Source organism: Budorcas taxicolor, chromosome 9 (assembly GCF_023091745.1).
Source record: "Budorcas taxicolor isolate Tak-1 chromosome 9, Takin1.1, whole genome shotgun sequence".
Classification (NCBI taxonomy): Eukaryota; Metazoa; Chordata; class Mammalia; order Artiodactyla; family Bovidae; genus Budorcas; species Budorcas taxicolor.
In genome coordinates, this window is record NC_068918.1 from 62,687,816 (window position 1) to 62,704,021 (window position 16,206).

The 16,206-nt window shown below is 36.4% G+C and overlaps 1 protein-coding gene across 1 annotated transcript in view; it reads left to right on the forward strand.

The window, feature by feature from the left end:
• Window positions 1–5,993: 5,993 nt before the first annotated feature.
• The window catches only part of EYA4 (EYA transcriptional coactivator and phosphatase 4), a 364,174-nt gene continuing 353,961 nt past the window's right edge, over window positions 5,994–16,206 (forward strand). Inside the window, exon 1 of the mRNA XM_052646010.1 lies at window positions 5,994–6,188. The gene's annotated coding sequence lies outside the window, so the exon portion shown is untranslated. The remainder of the gene's footprint in view (window positions 6,189–16,206) is intronic.

A 16,206-nucleotide genomic window follows, 5' to 3' on the forward strand; every position in this document is an offset into this window, starting at 1 on the left:
ACAAGAGTCAGCCCAAGAAAATCTTTTTTTTTTTTTTCCTACTTATGAATAATAATGGAAATTGAAGTTTAAACCTAGCAACTTATAGGGAGCAACAAATATTTTACATTAACAATGTATCATTAACCTCATGTTTTAAGGGGGAAAAAAAGCTAATATGTTGAAAGAATGGCTGAGGCATATTGTTTACAGGTAGTTTAAATTAGAGTGGAGATTCGGTCACCCAGAGCTGGCAATGTCAGTGTCAGGTGTGAGGAAAGCCCTGGTGTTCTATAATTAGAGCAGAGGAAATAGGTCATTGCGGGTGGCCAGGGAAACAGGCTTTCCCCCTATAACAAAAATATTCTCTGCCTTTGCCACGTATCTCCACTGACATTTCTGTTTTAACATCTTTCCAAGGAGTCCACTTACTGGACAAAATGCTAGATGGTAAAACTGGAGACACTGGAGTTAGTTCTTTCCTTTGGAGAGGGACCAAGGATTGAGGGAAACTGATTCTGTGCCCAGAAAGAAGTCAAGTTGAAGAGCCAAAAGTTATCAGGAAGACAGAGAATATTAAAAGGATAATTAGCTAATTTTCCTAGTCTCTTAAATGCTAAAGACAATCTTTTAAAATCTGTATAACTCAAACTGATATCTGTTGTTCCCTAATCTTCTTGGAGCTTCCATCCAATGCCCCCCAGCCTCCACCCCATTTTAATCATATCCTAGCCCCAGGTTTCCTCACATATGCAAATCCACTTCCATGGATTAGCAAGAAACTAGATTTCATGTTAAGATGAAGGTAAGAGAGAATTTCATCATAAAACCAACAAGCACCATTTGAAGCATCTCCTTTAGACATTCCTGCAATGTCTCTATTTATTGAATTGCCTGGGAAGACTTCTCCCCTTCTGTAGAGCTGCAAGTTCCTCCTGTCCCCTGCTTTCCACTCCCCTCCCTTCCCCTCCCCTTTCCCCCTTCTCCTCTCCTTCCTGCAAGCAAGCAGAGCAATTCTGTTCAAGCCCTCAACCTACCAATCACTCCTGGTTCTTAGTAAGGCAACAGGCCTCAAATTTAAAAGAAGAGAATAGTTCTCCCCCTCTTATTATCATTTCTGATTAATTCTGTTGTTTTACCTACTTTTCCTTTATTTTTGCTGTAAGGGGGAAAAAAAAGTAGAAGACAGCTAAATGAGGAGGACAGGATTTTCATAGCTATCTCTGCTACATGCTGTGGGACTAAGGGAAGCCCAGCATTTATTTCTCAGGTGGTCCTCAATGAATTTACTCTGTGCTGGCCACTGAGTTGAGTACTGGCACCTCTGAACTCAAGAAATGAAGCCCAGCCTGGTGTCTATCTATCTCATATTCTGAACTTTGATATTTCAATTCAGTGTCTCATAGGTAGTCCTCAGGCAAATTTCACCATAGTCCAAACAGCTGTTACATGAATCTATTACCTTTAAAAATTGTTGAAAAGATGATAAATTAGGAGAGTTTTTCTCAGGGGCTGAACCACTCTTTTGGCTTCCCACCAGCCATGATTATGACTATATCCCAATTGTGGGAGAAAGGGAGTAAGCAGTTCATACCTCAGGTGGTCCTAGAACTGATTCTTTAATTCACAAGGTAGAGAAGAATCTATCAAGTGGTTTTTTACTTGAAGTTTGAGTAATAAACTCATCTCAATTATGGTATCCAACATAGGAATTGGAAGTAATGAAGTGGAAGGGCCAGATACAGAATTTGTGGGGCCTGGAACAAAGTGAAAATGAGGTGAGGGCTTGTTCAAAAAGCAAGAAAATGTGCTAAATGTGTGTGCATTAACAGTTAAATTTTTTTTGTTTCTTCTCTCTTCTCTCAATTTTCCATGTTTTTAAAAAATGGATTTTAATTATATAAGTAAAAATATAAAAATTTAATTATTAATATGATGTTTGTTATTCATTTATACAGTACAGTGCTATTTTTAGATGCAAACACAGAAGCATTTGGCTGATGTGGAACCACCAAAATTGCACAACTCATATTTCATAGCTCACGTATGCATTCTTGGTAGAATGTATGAGAAAACACTACACAAAACACAACTTTTATTTTTTATTGGAGTAGAGTTGATTTATAATGTTTGAGGTGTACAGCAAAGTGACTCAGTTATACATATATATATATATCCTTTTCTACTATATGTCATTATAATATATTAATATGGTTGGTTCCCTGTGCTATACAGTAGTTATTATTTATTTATTTTATATATACTAGTCTGCATTGGTTAATTTGAAATTCTAAGTTTATCCTTCCTTCTGTTTTCCCCTTTGGTAACCATAAATTTGTTTTCTACGTCTGTGAGTTTATTTCTATTTTTATATAAGTTCATTTGTATCAATTTTTTTTGATTCCATATGTAAGTTATATCATATTATATATGTTTCTCTCTGTCTTACTTCACTTTTGATAATTTCTACATTCACCCATGTTGCAACAAATGGGATTATTTCATTCATTTTTATGGCTGAGTAAATATATATTTATAGTATAGATGTGGTATCTTCTTTATCCAGTTGTCCATTGATGGACATTCAGGCTTATCAATAGTCTTGACTTTGGCTTAAGGAAAAACTGAAAGGAAAACGACCTGTGAATTGCCCCACATTTTCCTTTGCTTCTATGTCATTATTTCTAGCAAAAGTCATTGATTAATTCAGGAAAGTAATCAGTAAGAAAAGATACAAAGAGTTCTCTGGTTATTGTGTTTCTTAGAATATCATTTCTTTCTGAATTTGAAGCATGCTCTTGTTCTAAAGGAAAGCATGGCCTCTTTGCAGCTGTCAGCACTCCTGCCCACTCAGATCTAGACATAACACGTTTAGCTTGTACTCACTTAGAGTCTCAGTGAACTCTTGCACATTGTAAGTCCACCTGAATTCTGTGCTTACAAGGTGGAAAGGAACAGTGGACCCACATACTGAGCATCCCTCTGCTCTCAAGTTGCTCAAATGTCTCATTAGATTTAACTTGTAAAACACAAGTTCGAAAATAAAATTGTCAAGAATTTTAGATGGGATAGCAAAACATTAAATCTAGAATGAGGCTCTTCTGAGTGTGGAACCCAGTGCAAATGCACAGATTACAAGCCCAAAAGGAAAGTTCAGTAAATGACCATTCTGTCTTATCCCTCTCACTCCTGCCCCCAGTTATTCTTGGGCACCTGCAAGGCCATCTTCTTGGAATTAGATGAGGAATCTTGTTTTCTCTCTTCTTGCCCATTTTCATAGCTTTTCCATTCTTCTATCTTTTTTGTCCTTCTCTCCCAAATCAGGCTCTTCTCATACTCGTTGGCAATATTTAGCTCCATTTTTCCCTGCAAAAATGGGTTGAAGTGGTTTAAGAAAAAGCTCTCCACTCTGGTTGACCTTCTTCAGGAGGTATTTTAGAAAAAGCAAGTCTAATATGTTGAAGGGAAAGCATATTTTATAAGTTTTTTTGGAGTTTATGCTGTCTTTGGAATCACTCATTAATGTAGGTAATGAAGAGCTATGAAGATTTAAAATAGAAAAGGAAATTGAAAAAATAGGAAATATTTCAATTTAAGAAAGTCTTTCTGATATATAGCATGGGCTTAAATTGGAGGAATACAAAATAAATCATGGAGGCTAATTAAAAGGAAGCCATTCTACAGTTTTAGTAAAATGACAGTTGTCCAAGATTCTAGAATTGAATGATACTGTGCTTCCTTGATTTCGCTTATGTTATAGGAATAGAAGAGTCAAGAATTATTTAGTTGACAGCTTCAGGACTAGAGAAATATCTCTCCCAACCAGAAGTAGCCGATGGCAAAAAGGAGATAGAGGCTTGTGAAAGAAGGCAGGTAGCTCTCCCTGAAGCATGAGAGAAGAGGCTATCTGAACCAGTAGAATAACTCTTCACAATTTCTGTTGGAAGCTGCAGCCCCTTGTGAGGTTATACAAGCTTGAGGTTGCCTTGGAGTTTATTGTATTGAAAAGCACTGAAAATCCCCTGGGATACAAGTTTTTCAAGTTAAAGCCCCTCTCTGCCCACTTTCAGACTGAGTTCTTTCTTCTACAGTGTTTTCACACTTCTTCTTAATGGCTCAATCTAAGGATACGAGAAAGTAGGAAGAGAAAGTCATTACCATTCCCTATGCTGTGTTCTTGAAAGCCCGCCTTCCTGCCCAGGCAACCAAATTAAAGGAATTCTTTGTTCTATCCGATGAAAACAGAATTTTAACAGAAACTGTCCCATGTGAGTCCTGACTTTACCTGGGTATTTTGGTTTGGGGTTTTCCGATTTGGTCTGGGTCTAAGTTCATATCATGATACAGGAAATTCAGGGGGATTTTTTGAGATAGTTACCTGTATTTGGCTTATAAAATTGCTTCTTACTTCAATAAGAGTCACATGAGGAAGACTAAAAGCACTGTCAGGCTCTTTTATCACACATTTGGGTTTTAAGAAAGTTTAGATTGTTTTCTATAACAATGTCAGGACAAATGGAAACAAAATTGTGAATACTTAATGTTTTCTTTTAGAATAACAACTCTTTTTTTTCTTTTTGCTTATTGTTAGCATGGTATAAAAACTGCTGTAGAATAATCATATGCCTGCTACTCATTTGGAAATCCCCAGGCACAAATTCCAAGTTAACATTTTTAACTAATAAATACAAATAAATCAAGTTCTAAAAGTTAGTATGTTTTCTAATTCGACTCTTAAATGTAGAAATGAATCCAAGCCTCTTCTGACACTTTGATGACCTGAGACACTTTTAAAAGTTATATTAGGGAGTTAAAGCAGTTTGAAAGGCTATGGGCTTTCCTCCAGAGGTTTGATATTCTCAAATCTAAAAGTAAGCCAGAATTTCAGCAAAATAAAATTTTATTATTATTGCCAATTTTACAGGGATAAAAAATGAAATGCATCCATTCTCATGAAAATTTTCCCAAACCATGTCCCAAAGATGCAGATGCTCCAACTGCAGATTGATAAGAGAGATTAGACAGTATGTGTTACAGTGTCCATTGGTCTGTCATGTCTGACTCTTTGCGACCCCATGGACTTGACCCTTGCCGCTCCCCGCCCTCCCGTCCTCCCTACCCGCCACTCCTCCATCCATGGAATTCTCCAGCCAAGAATACTGCACTGGAGTGGGTAGCCGTTTTCTTCTCCAAGGGAATCTTCCTGACCAAGGGATCAAACCCCAGTCTCCCGCATTGCAGGTAGATTCTTTATCATCTGAACCAACAGGGAAGCCCAGAGATTAGATAGTACTTATCTTTTTCCAGAGTCAGTTATATTCAAATATTTCAAAATTCTTGCAAAACTGCTTTACAAACTAAGATGTTCTTTTGACCATAGTATGCTTAAACCAACATATTTCTAAAGTCCTATTATAGTTGGAAAGCAACACAACAATCAGAGGTAGAGCAGAGGACCTCACTTGTGCCACCCAGGCATCCGTAGCTGGCAACGCCAGACTCTGATTATATTTATTGTTTGTTTGCCAGACCCTTCTGAAAGTGTCTCATTGTTTTACATCATCAGCACAACCACCAGCACAGTTCTTCTTTAAAGACTGCTGAACTGATAGGCACTTACTCGCCCCATCTATAAAAATTCTAGAGGATAATTGACAAGAGAAACTACCTCTGAATTTCTCTTTCGCACTCACTCTGACTCTTACTTTTTCTTTTTCTGTAACAAAGTAACTGCCCTGTAAACTTAATCCCATCTGTTCTTATTCAAGAAAAGAAAGGGAAAATAATTAAAATCAGGTCCCACTAATTAGAGGAAAATTGTATGTAAATAACTAAAAAGTCTTTTCATTTTTATGGTTAACATTGCTACCAAGGCATTAACTGACTGTTGGGTCTAAAGGGTTATGTGCTTTTTTTAAGTGACATGTGCTCCTGGCCAAGTACTGGCTGGGACATGCTGTGAGTAGTTTTAGATCATCACAACTCTGGCTATTTTAGTCTGTGTCACTGCTTGGAGTTGTAATTAAGTTGCATGATCTGAAAAATCATAATTATGAAAATTTTGGTATTTGATAAGAATAACTTATATTCAGTCTTACCAAGAAAGTCATGGAACATTTAGCAGAAGGGCAAAAAAATCTATACAGTGCCAGCAAATATCTCACATAGAAGCAGACAGCTGAAGCCTCCACAGAGCTTAACTTGTCCTTGTAAGTAATTTGTGGAATATTATGTGCTTGCTAATTAACTGTGTTCTGTACTTTAATTATATCTCTATCAGTAATAATATGTGTTGCATTTGTTTTTGGTTTTAATCTAAAAGTTCTTTCATGGACAACATTTTTAGCCAATGGTAATTTTAGCTCATTTTTGTATAAATAATATTTATAGAAGACATATACAAATGATATTTTCACCCATATAGTACAGTATTTCATTATTTCTCTCTAGTAAATCAACATGATTTTTTTTTTAAAGCCTAATACCATTGTTAGATTTCTTTCTCTCTTTGGGGCCTGATTTCTTTTCTTCTTTTAATTCAGTTTGTCTTGTAACAGCTAAATTTCTTAACAGGTCTTCTCATTCTTCAAATCATAAAAAGAAAAAAAAACGTATAAAGAAAAGGATTAAGAAATTTATAATTAATGTCTAAGATGTTGAAGTATGATCCTTTTTTATTTTGGGGATCATTCAAATTATGAATATTGAAAAATAGTACGTTGCATATGTAAACAGTGATCTTCAGTGCATTGATATATTTTTGTAAGATCTCTGAAAACTACTCAAGAACTGTATTTTTAGTCTGTGTCCCTGTTGAGTTGATAACAGATTTAACAATAATGCATTATGTTTTAGAAAAATACTTACATTGATTAGAGTTATAGGTGCATGATTAAAGGAAATTAAATGTAATTTAGAGTCAGAAATTCTGTATTTAAATATTAATTATAGTCTGTTCAGCAGCTTGAATTTTTTTGTTTTTTATTTTATATAGGAGTATAGCCGATTAACAATATGATAGTTTCAGGTGGACAGCAAAGAGACTCAGTCATACGTATGCATGTATTCCTTCTCCTCTAAACTCTCCTCCCATCCAGGCTGTGACATAACACTGGGGAGAAATATTATATGACATCTCTTGTATGGGGACTGTAAAAAGAAATGATACAAATGAACTTATCTACAAAACAGAAACATACCCACAGGCTTACAGAGTGAACTTTTATGGTTGCTAGGGGGAGAAATGGGGAGAAAGAACAGTTAGGGAGTTTAGGATCAACATGTACACACTGCTATATACTTAAAGTGGATAACCAACAAGAGTCTACTCTATAACATAGGGAACTCAGAAGTTTGAATTTCGATCAGTTATTTTCTTTGAACTGCATGCTATCTCTAAAATGAGGATAATTAATAATAATTTGATTTTGCAGAGTTTTAATGAGGACCAATATTAAAGTTTATATTTACAGTTTATATAAGCAATTTGTCAAGAATTAGTATGCTAGTCCAAAAAAATTCTTTCTTGTTTAATAGTGTTCAGGAGGAAATGACAGAGGGAGAAAAGTAAAAACTAATTCCTTTTTGCTTTTTTCCTGGTTTTTCATTACTTTCTCATTTTTATTTTAGAAAAGTTGATAAGCAGTGATGCTACTTTATTATACTTTTAACAAGTAAGCAGCAGTTGTGAGGAAGTCATGCGTTCTGAATTTAGAGGTCTCTGTTCTATTTTCACCTATTGCTAACTCAGTGGAGTCAGAGGTCCTTGTGTTCTTCATAACTCTGGTTGTCCCTCTAGAAAATGGGAGCAGTAAGTGTGGAAAATCTAACCACCCACCTTTACTGCTCCTAGCGCTCCTCAACCACAGATGGGCAGCTTGTCTAAGTGACTGGAAGGATTCAGGTCTGTGGGGAGTGCCCCTCCGTCCCTTCTTATACTGGTGCTGGACACCCTAAGAGCTGATCCTGGGAGCCTGGTGGCCCTGGTTCACCTTCTCAGAGCTGCGGGATTGGGAGAAGAAGAAAATTACTGGTAGCCCTCCCCTCTGGCCTGGAATAGCAACTCTCCTAGAGGCATTTTAAGGTGTAAAGATACCAGAATCTATTTTTCATACTGAGACTACAGGACATGATCCATGGGGTCTTGTGTTTGCTGCTCCTCCTTGGAGAGAAGTAGCTATAATATGATATAGGGGTTTTGTTTTATTTGAAATTGCGTGTTTGTTTTTTTTTTTTTTTCCTTTTTCCTCTGGGAGAAATTGTTTACTTGCTTCTTGTTCCATGAATTTTTTTTCTCGGTAATGTGAGTAGATTTGTGCTCCTAGGAAGAGAGAGAGAGAGAGAGAAAGGGATGGAGAGAAAGAAGTAGGGAAGGGAAGGAGAGAGAGAGGGAGAGAAAGAAAGAAAAGGGAAAAAAAATAAGAGTTGGACCAATATAATATGTACATAATAGGCTCAAAATAAGAACATTTTGCATTTGTTCTATGGCCTTTAACAAGCATACTTTAGAATGTGATGTTTCTTTCCCTGAAATGAATTTCTATGTAATATTAACTTGAATTTGTTAAAAAAAAACTACAGATACCTGAAAGTAGTATTTTTATTTAGATGAGTGTGTCATCTTTTGTTTCTCCTTTAGAAAACTAATAAAACCCTCTTAGCTAAAATTTGATATATTTTAGTGGTAAAATGTTATTCTAAAATGTACTTTGAAGTAATACTTCTTCAAAATACTCTTCAGAATATAAGCAGCCCATAGTTGTAGGAAAAAAAGAGAAGCTAAAATGCTGTGGATTTAGGATTTTAGTTGACATTTTAGTTCTTACTCCCCAAGCCCTGTTACATTGTTTTATAAACATCTAATTTAGAAATGTTATATGAGTTAGTATGAGTTAGTATGAGTTGCCTAGATATTAGTTATGTTGTATTTTTCATATGTTCCATAATGAATGTCTTGAATATTCTTAAGTAAACATTAACATTTAAACATTTAAAAAACACTCTATCATTAAAAATATACCAGGTAAATATTTCAATAAATTCCTTTCTTAAGAGTATAGTCCATGCTTCTAAATTCAGTTTGCTTTCTCTCTGTGTTCCATTTGTATTTCCTTCAAATCACATTGCCTTGTATGCTTTCTCTCAAGCATACCTACAATAAAGCCATCTGTTGTCTAACGGTCATTCCTACATGAATCATGCTCTGTCAAAATTTTGAGGTTTATAAATGTTCAGTTAATTGAGCAGCCTGACCAGCTGAATACTTGTAAGTGCTTTATAATATCTTTCAACACTTCAAAACTTTGGCCCACTTAAAACTCCAGAATCCCAAAGCAAATGGGAGAAGTCATTCATATGGATTCTTGCTGATAAAACTAAAACCATGCATTTGCATTTCTCAGAATTTGGAATAAAGTAAATGTAGTTCTGCTCTTAAATGTTTATTTTTGAACTGTGTCTCTGTTTTACCATAGCTAGTGATTGGAAGTGAAAAACTTATCCAATCAGCCAATTATTTTGACAGCCTTATATGAAACACTAGCTTGACCTTTTTTTGTCATTAATTGGGTGTTTTGGCATCATGAATGCTTATAGTTTCTAAGAATGTAGTCAATCTCTCTCTCTCTTTTTCTCCCTCTTTCAGTTTTTCTCACAGTGATGAGATAGTGAACGTCAATGCACAAGTAAATAATTATAACTTATATGGCAGCCACCCTCCCCAATTGTCTTCTGAGGATTTCTGTGCATTTCTGGCGGACATATATTTTGATGGTCTTTCCTGGCCTCAAGTTCCAGAATTGACAGATTTTGAGCCTCTCATATTATTAGTTCCACCCTTTCTGCTCTGCATTAAACATGGAACTGAGCCTTTTTCCTTCATTCCTTCAAAAACACACACACACAAATATGCTCATAAAATGTTATCTTTCAGTGTAGCTGATTTACTGAGAGCTTGTCGAGACTAAGACAGTTTACATAACAATCATACAGTTCTGCATATTGGTGATTTCTCTACTTAAATGTATGTTGACCCCAAGTCATACATCACATGGACTAAAAACCCTCTTCTCCTTTACAGGATAATACCTCTTTTCTCTAACCAACCGCCAACTCAGCTCTGAGTTTCCAGGGCATATGTAAAGATTCACTAAGTCTTCTGAACATCTACTTCAGTTATTACCCTTTTTCTGTCCTTTACCAATACACACAAGGGGAAGTAAGGAGTATAGAAAAGTTTTATCTCACCCTTAAGGAATATTCATGGCCAAACACACACACACACTCAAAACACAAATGCATGCCTCTCACCCTACACTCACACCCCACAGAAAGCACATGTATCTAGTCAGTTTCATTACTTCTGTATGACTTTTGTACCTTCTTATCTCTGTGCTTCTTATCATAACTGATTTATTCTCATGATGTGTGCTTTAGAAAATATTTCTTCTTTTATAAATGACCTTTCAATATACAGCGACATCGTCTCACCCCACAGTAACATCACCCAAATTCTTTGTAAAAATTACTTTTATTTCTTTGCAAGAAATTATCCCCCTCTGAGATTATCTTTTTTTATTTAAATATTCTCAGTTGTCTATCCTTGAGGAGAGGGTCCACTTTTATACTGCTTGCTGCTGTACCACTAGGACCAAGAAATGTGAGTGGTACTCAGTAAGTGTTCAATATATTTTAAAAAATACATAGTTGTGTCTATTGTTAAAAACGAAAAAAAAATGAATTTGCTTAATAATTTTAAAAAGTATGACTTATCTAAAACATTTTAAAGGGCACATCATATTATCTGTCCCATAATAGTTAGCATGAATTGAGTAATAATTATAATTGTAACCAGGACTTCCTGAGATTTACTTGTTGGTAAAGACCACCATTTACTATGCTGATATTTAGAATTCAATGTTCAGAAGAAATAGTATTAGTTTGGGAATTAAAACAACCTCAATAAAGATCAGCATCATGGAAATCTAACCCAACCCCCACATTTAACATTTGTGGCAACTGAGACACAGAAAAACTATCTTGCCTAATATTAATGGTAAATTTAAGTCTGGAATTCAGGTTTCTTGAGTCTCAAAGGACTAATTTTCCCTGTAAACCATGTCCCAAGTCCTAATCTAAGAGTAATCAGTTACTTCATGTATTCATTTGTAGAATAAGCAGGTGAAATTAGATGATCTCTCAGCATTTGCAGTTCAATTACTCTTTTTTCCTTCCCCTATGTTCATCAATTATTCCACAACTTGACTGCAATCAGTCTCTTTACATTCTCATTCATATTTTCAAAATCCTACCCAGTGATACCTTGAGTCCCTTAACAGCTCTTAATGTCTATTCCTTATAATGAGGGAGACCTGGGTTCGATGCCTGGGTCGGGAAGATACCCTGGAGAAGGAAATAGCAACCCACTCCAGTATTCATGCCTGGAAAATCCCATTGACCAAGGAGTCTGTGGGGCTACTGTCTATGGGGTCGCAAAGAGTCAGACATGATTGAGTGACTTCACTTTCACTTTCACTTAGGGGTATTGGTGCATTTGACTGGCTGCTGCTGATACACAGCACAGCAGAATTTACAACTACTGAATCTACACAAGTAGAACAGTAATGCTTTGACCATTTAACAAGCACTTCTTTGAAGGACTTCCTGAGCATCTAAGAATAAGGCATAGCCAATCAAATATAACGTAACACAGTCAGTTCAGTTCAGTTCAGTCATTCAGATGTGTCCAACTATTTGTGACCCCATGAACCGCCACATAGCAGGCCTCCCTGTCCATCACCAACTCCTGGAGTCCACCCAAACCCATGTCCATCGAGTCAGTGATGCCATCCAACCATCTCACCCTCTGTCGTCCCCTTCTCCTCCTGTCCTCAATCTTTCCCAGCATCAGGGTCTTTTCAAGTGAGTCAGCTCTTTGCATCAGGTGGCCAAAGTGTTGGAGTTTCAGCTTCAACATCAGTCCTTCCAGTGAACATCCAGGACTGATTTCCTTTAGGATGGACTGTTTGGATCTCCTTATATTCCAAGGGACTCTCAAGAGTCTTCTCCAACACCACAGTTCAAAAGCATCAATACTTCATTGCTCAGCTCTCTTTATAGTCCAACTCTCACATCCATACATGACCACTGGAAAAACCATAGCCTTGACTAGACAGACCTTTGTTGGCAAAGTAATGTCTCTGCTTTTCAATATGCTATCTAGGTTGGTCATCACTTTTCTTCCAAGGAGTAAGCGTCTTTGAATTTCATGGCTGCAATCACCATCTGCACTGATTTTGGAGTCCAGAAAAATAAAGTCAGCCACTGTTTCCCCATCTATTTGCCATGAAGTCATGGGACTGGATGCCATGATCTTTGTTTTCTGAATGTTGAGCTTTAAGCCAACTTTTTCACTCTCCTCTTTCACTTTCATCAAGAGACTCTTTAGTTCTTCGCTTTCTGCCATAAGGGTGGTGTCATCTGCATATCTGAGGTGATTGATATTTCTCCCAGCAATCCTGATTCCAGCTTGTGCTTCCTCCAGCCCAGCATTTCTCATGATGTACTCTGCATAGAAGTTAAATAAGCAATGTGACAATATACAGCCTTGATGTACTCCTTTTCCTATTTGGAACCAGCCTGTTGTTCCATGTCCAGTTCTAACTGTTGCTTCCTCACCTGCATATAAGTTTCTCAAGAGGCAGGTCGGGTGGTCTGGTATTCCCATCTCTTTCAGAATTTTCCACAGCTTGTAGTGATCCACACAGTCAAAGGCTTTGGCATAGTCAAGAAAGCAGAAATAGATGTTTTTCGGGAACTCTCCTGATTTTTCCATGATCCAGCAGATGTTGGCAATTTGATCTCTGGTTCCTCTGCCTTTTCTAAAACCAGCTTGAACATCTGGAAGTCCATGGTTCACGTATTGCTGAAGCCTGGCTTGGAGAATTTTAAACATTACTTTACTAGCATGTGAGATGAGTGCAATTGCGCCGTAGTTTGAGCATTCTTTGGCATTGCCTTTCTTTGGGATTGGAATGAAAACTGACCTTTTCCAGTCCTGTGGCCACTGCTGAGTTCTCCAATTTGCTGGCATATTGAGTGCAGCACTTTCACAGCATCATCTTTCAGGATTTGAAATAGCTCAACCGGAATTCCATCACCTCCACTAGCTTTGTTCATAGTGATGCTTCCTAAGGCCCACTTGACTTCACATTCCCAGATGTCTGGCTCTAGGTGAGTGATCACAGCATCATGATTATATGAGTCATGAAGATCTTTTTTGTACAGTTCTTCTGTACAAAATTCTTGCCACCTCTTCTTAATATCTTCTGCTTCTGTTAGGTTCCTCCCATTTCTGTCCTTTATCGAGCCCATCTTTGCATGAAATTTTCTCTTGGTATCTCTGATTTTCTTGAAGAGATCTCTAGTTTTTCTCATTCTATTGTTTTCCTCTATTTCTTTGCACTGATCACTGAGAAAGGCTTTCTTATCTCTGCTGGCTATTCTTTGGAACTCTGCATTCAAATGGGTGTATCTTTCCTTTTCTCCTTTGCTTTTCACTTCCCTTCTTTTCACAGCTATTTGTAAGGTGTCCTTGCATTTCTTTTTCTTGGGGATGGTTCCTGTCTCCTGTACAATGTCATGAACTTCCATCCATAGTTCATCAGGCACTCTGTCTATCAGATCTAGTCCCTTAAATCTATTTCTCACTTCCACTGTATAGTCATAAGGGACTTGATTTATGTCATACTTGAATGATCTAGTATCAAATCAAAGTTAAAGTCACTCTTAATACAGACCAAGGTTAAAATTAAAGCACCTTAGGATAAAATTGTTAGGACTGCTTGGTAGCCAATGTGTTTGTTTTCAAATTAAATTGCCTTGTTCATCATGGGGGAAAGTATGTTTTCTCTCTTCTCGATGCTATTAGTTTTTGCTTTCAAATGAAACAGATTATCTGTAAACATATGTATATGAATATTACAGTCTAGAAAGGAATCTCATTCACTGGTGTAAAGTCCTTGGATAAACCAAATTTAGTCTATTTTAATTAGTTTATTACCCAATCTTTTTTAATATGTCATAAAATTTTTTAAATCTACCAGTTTAGTTCAAAGTTTTCTGCAGTTTAAACTTTTTCTTTTACGAAAGAAACCTGATTGAAGTTAATTTTCTAAGATATTACATAAATTCAGAAACTGTGTTTTTCCTCTGTTTTAGGAATTTTCAGATATATTGGGCAAGTTAGCATTTTCTTAATGCTATCATTGAGCCTAAAGAGGAGTTTCCTAATACTGCTTGTACAAGTGTGAAGAAAGGTAATGCCTTGTCCTGTGCACTGCCACAATTCCCTGCCTATTCTCTCTGTTGCCTTACAGTGTCTAGAGCATCTAGTTAAATCAGCCTTGGTCTAACCATTGGAAAACAGTTAAGAAGTGACTACAAGAAACAGGAGAACAGAATAAAATATAGGGGGCAAAAACTTGAAGTGTGTTTAGGTGAGAATATCAACAACTAGAGATTTTCTATGTTTACATTATATTGATACATAACTTAGTGTTAATCTTGGATCTCTGGACTCTTCTGGAGCATTCAAGGGAGTCCATACATTTCCCAAACTTTAATATAAAATTGTGAATGCACGTTCTTTGGGAGATGAGAAACAGCCCATAATTTTCATCGTATTTTCAAAGGGGGTCTATAAACCCTCAAAAAAAGCTAAGAAGGATAATATTAACAGATTCCTAGAGAATAAGCATCATAAAGATGGAAAAGAGTTAATTAATATAAATTAGCATCTCTTCTCTTCCCATCTCCAATTAATTATATTTGCCATTTTTCATTTTCAAACCTGGAAATCATATCCAACCTTAGGGCTGTACAGCTGAAGTAGGTGATAATTCTATGAAGATTTAGAGAAGCAAGCTTAGGGTGAGTTAAAAAGTAGGAAAGTAAACTTTATTAGAAAGCAAAAATAAGGTCTGGCTAAATGGTAAAATAATAATTTTTATGTGCAGAAAACTTTAACATAAAGATATAAAGCAACTGTTTTTCATCTCCTATTAATTGGTTTTCATTGGTAATAGCAACCAATGTTTATTAAGAACTCACCATGTGTCTTCAATTGTGTGTAACCATATATTTTTAGATTGAGTTGTCATAATGAACCAATGCAAGAAGGAAATATTTCCTTTAATGTTTCCGATAAGGAAACTGGAATCATCCTGGCACATCAGGAAGGATTTCCAAGAAGAGATGACATGATGTTCAATTTCCAAAGATCAATGTGTACATTTTGGAAGGGATGTGAATTTCAAGATGGAATGGAGGGAATAGAGGGACGGGGGAAGGAGCAGAATAGGAAGAGTAACAAAGTTAGATGTCATTTAGGAAGAGACTGATGAGGAAGACTGAAATTTTGTCTTCTGAGATCTGCAGTAGAAGGGACTTACGCTGAATCAGGATGAAGCTCTACACCAAAGGTGGGGAGTGAGCAATGTATTTTAGAATTTTTTCCAATTTCTCCCAGCTTTGACTCCAAAACCTGAGATTTAAGTCTCCTTAAGCCACATGCATATTCAGAATGTATAAATAGGTCAAGAATAGTTGAATATCTTAAGAAATTTCTCAACTCCGCCAGGGCAAGGAGACGTAGAAAGGAAATGTGTTGACCCTGAAGACACTAAGGGGAGGATGTGGAGCCACTGCATCCCTCAAAATGGCAACAACCACCTTTAAAACATAAGCCCATGGGTAGATTTAAGAATGTATTAAAAATACATTGTGGGGACTTTCCTGGAGGTCCAGTGGTTGAGACTTCATCTTCCAAAGCAGTGGATGTGGGTTTGATCCTTGGTCAGGGAGCTAATATCCCACATGCCTCGGGGCCAAAAAACCAAAACATAAAACAGAAGCAATATTGTAACAAATTCAATAAAGACTTTAAAAATGGTCCACATCAAAAAACTTTAAATATATGTATATTTATAGAGCTGGACATGATAGAGCAACTAAAATATAAATATATATATTGCAAAGAACCCAGAAATCTCATTTCCAAGTATATACCCAAAAGAATTGAAAGCAGAAGCTCAAATGGATCGTTTTAAACCCATATTCATAGCAACATTTTTATAATAGTCAAAAGGTAAAGGCAACCCAAGTGTCCATTGATGGATGAATGAATATACAAATATGCTGTTAATACATGCATACAGTGGGAAATCATTC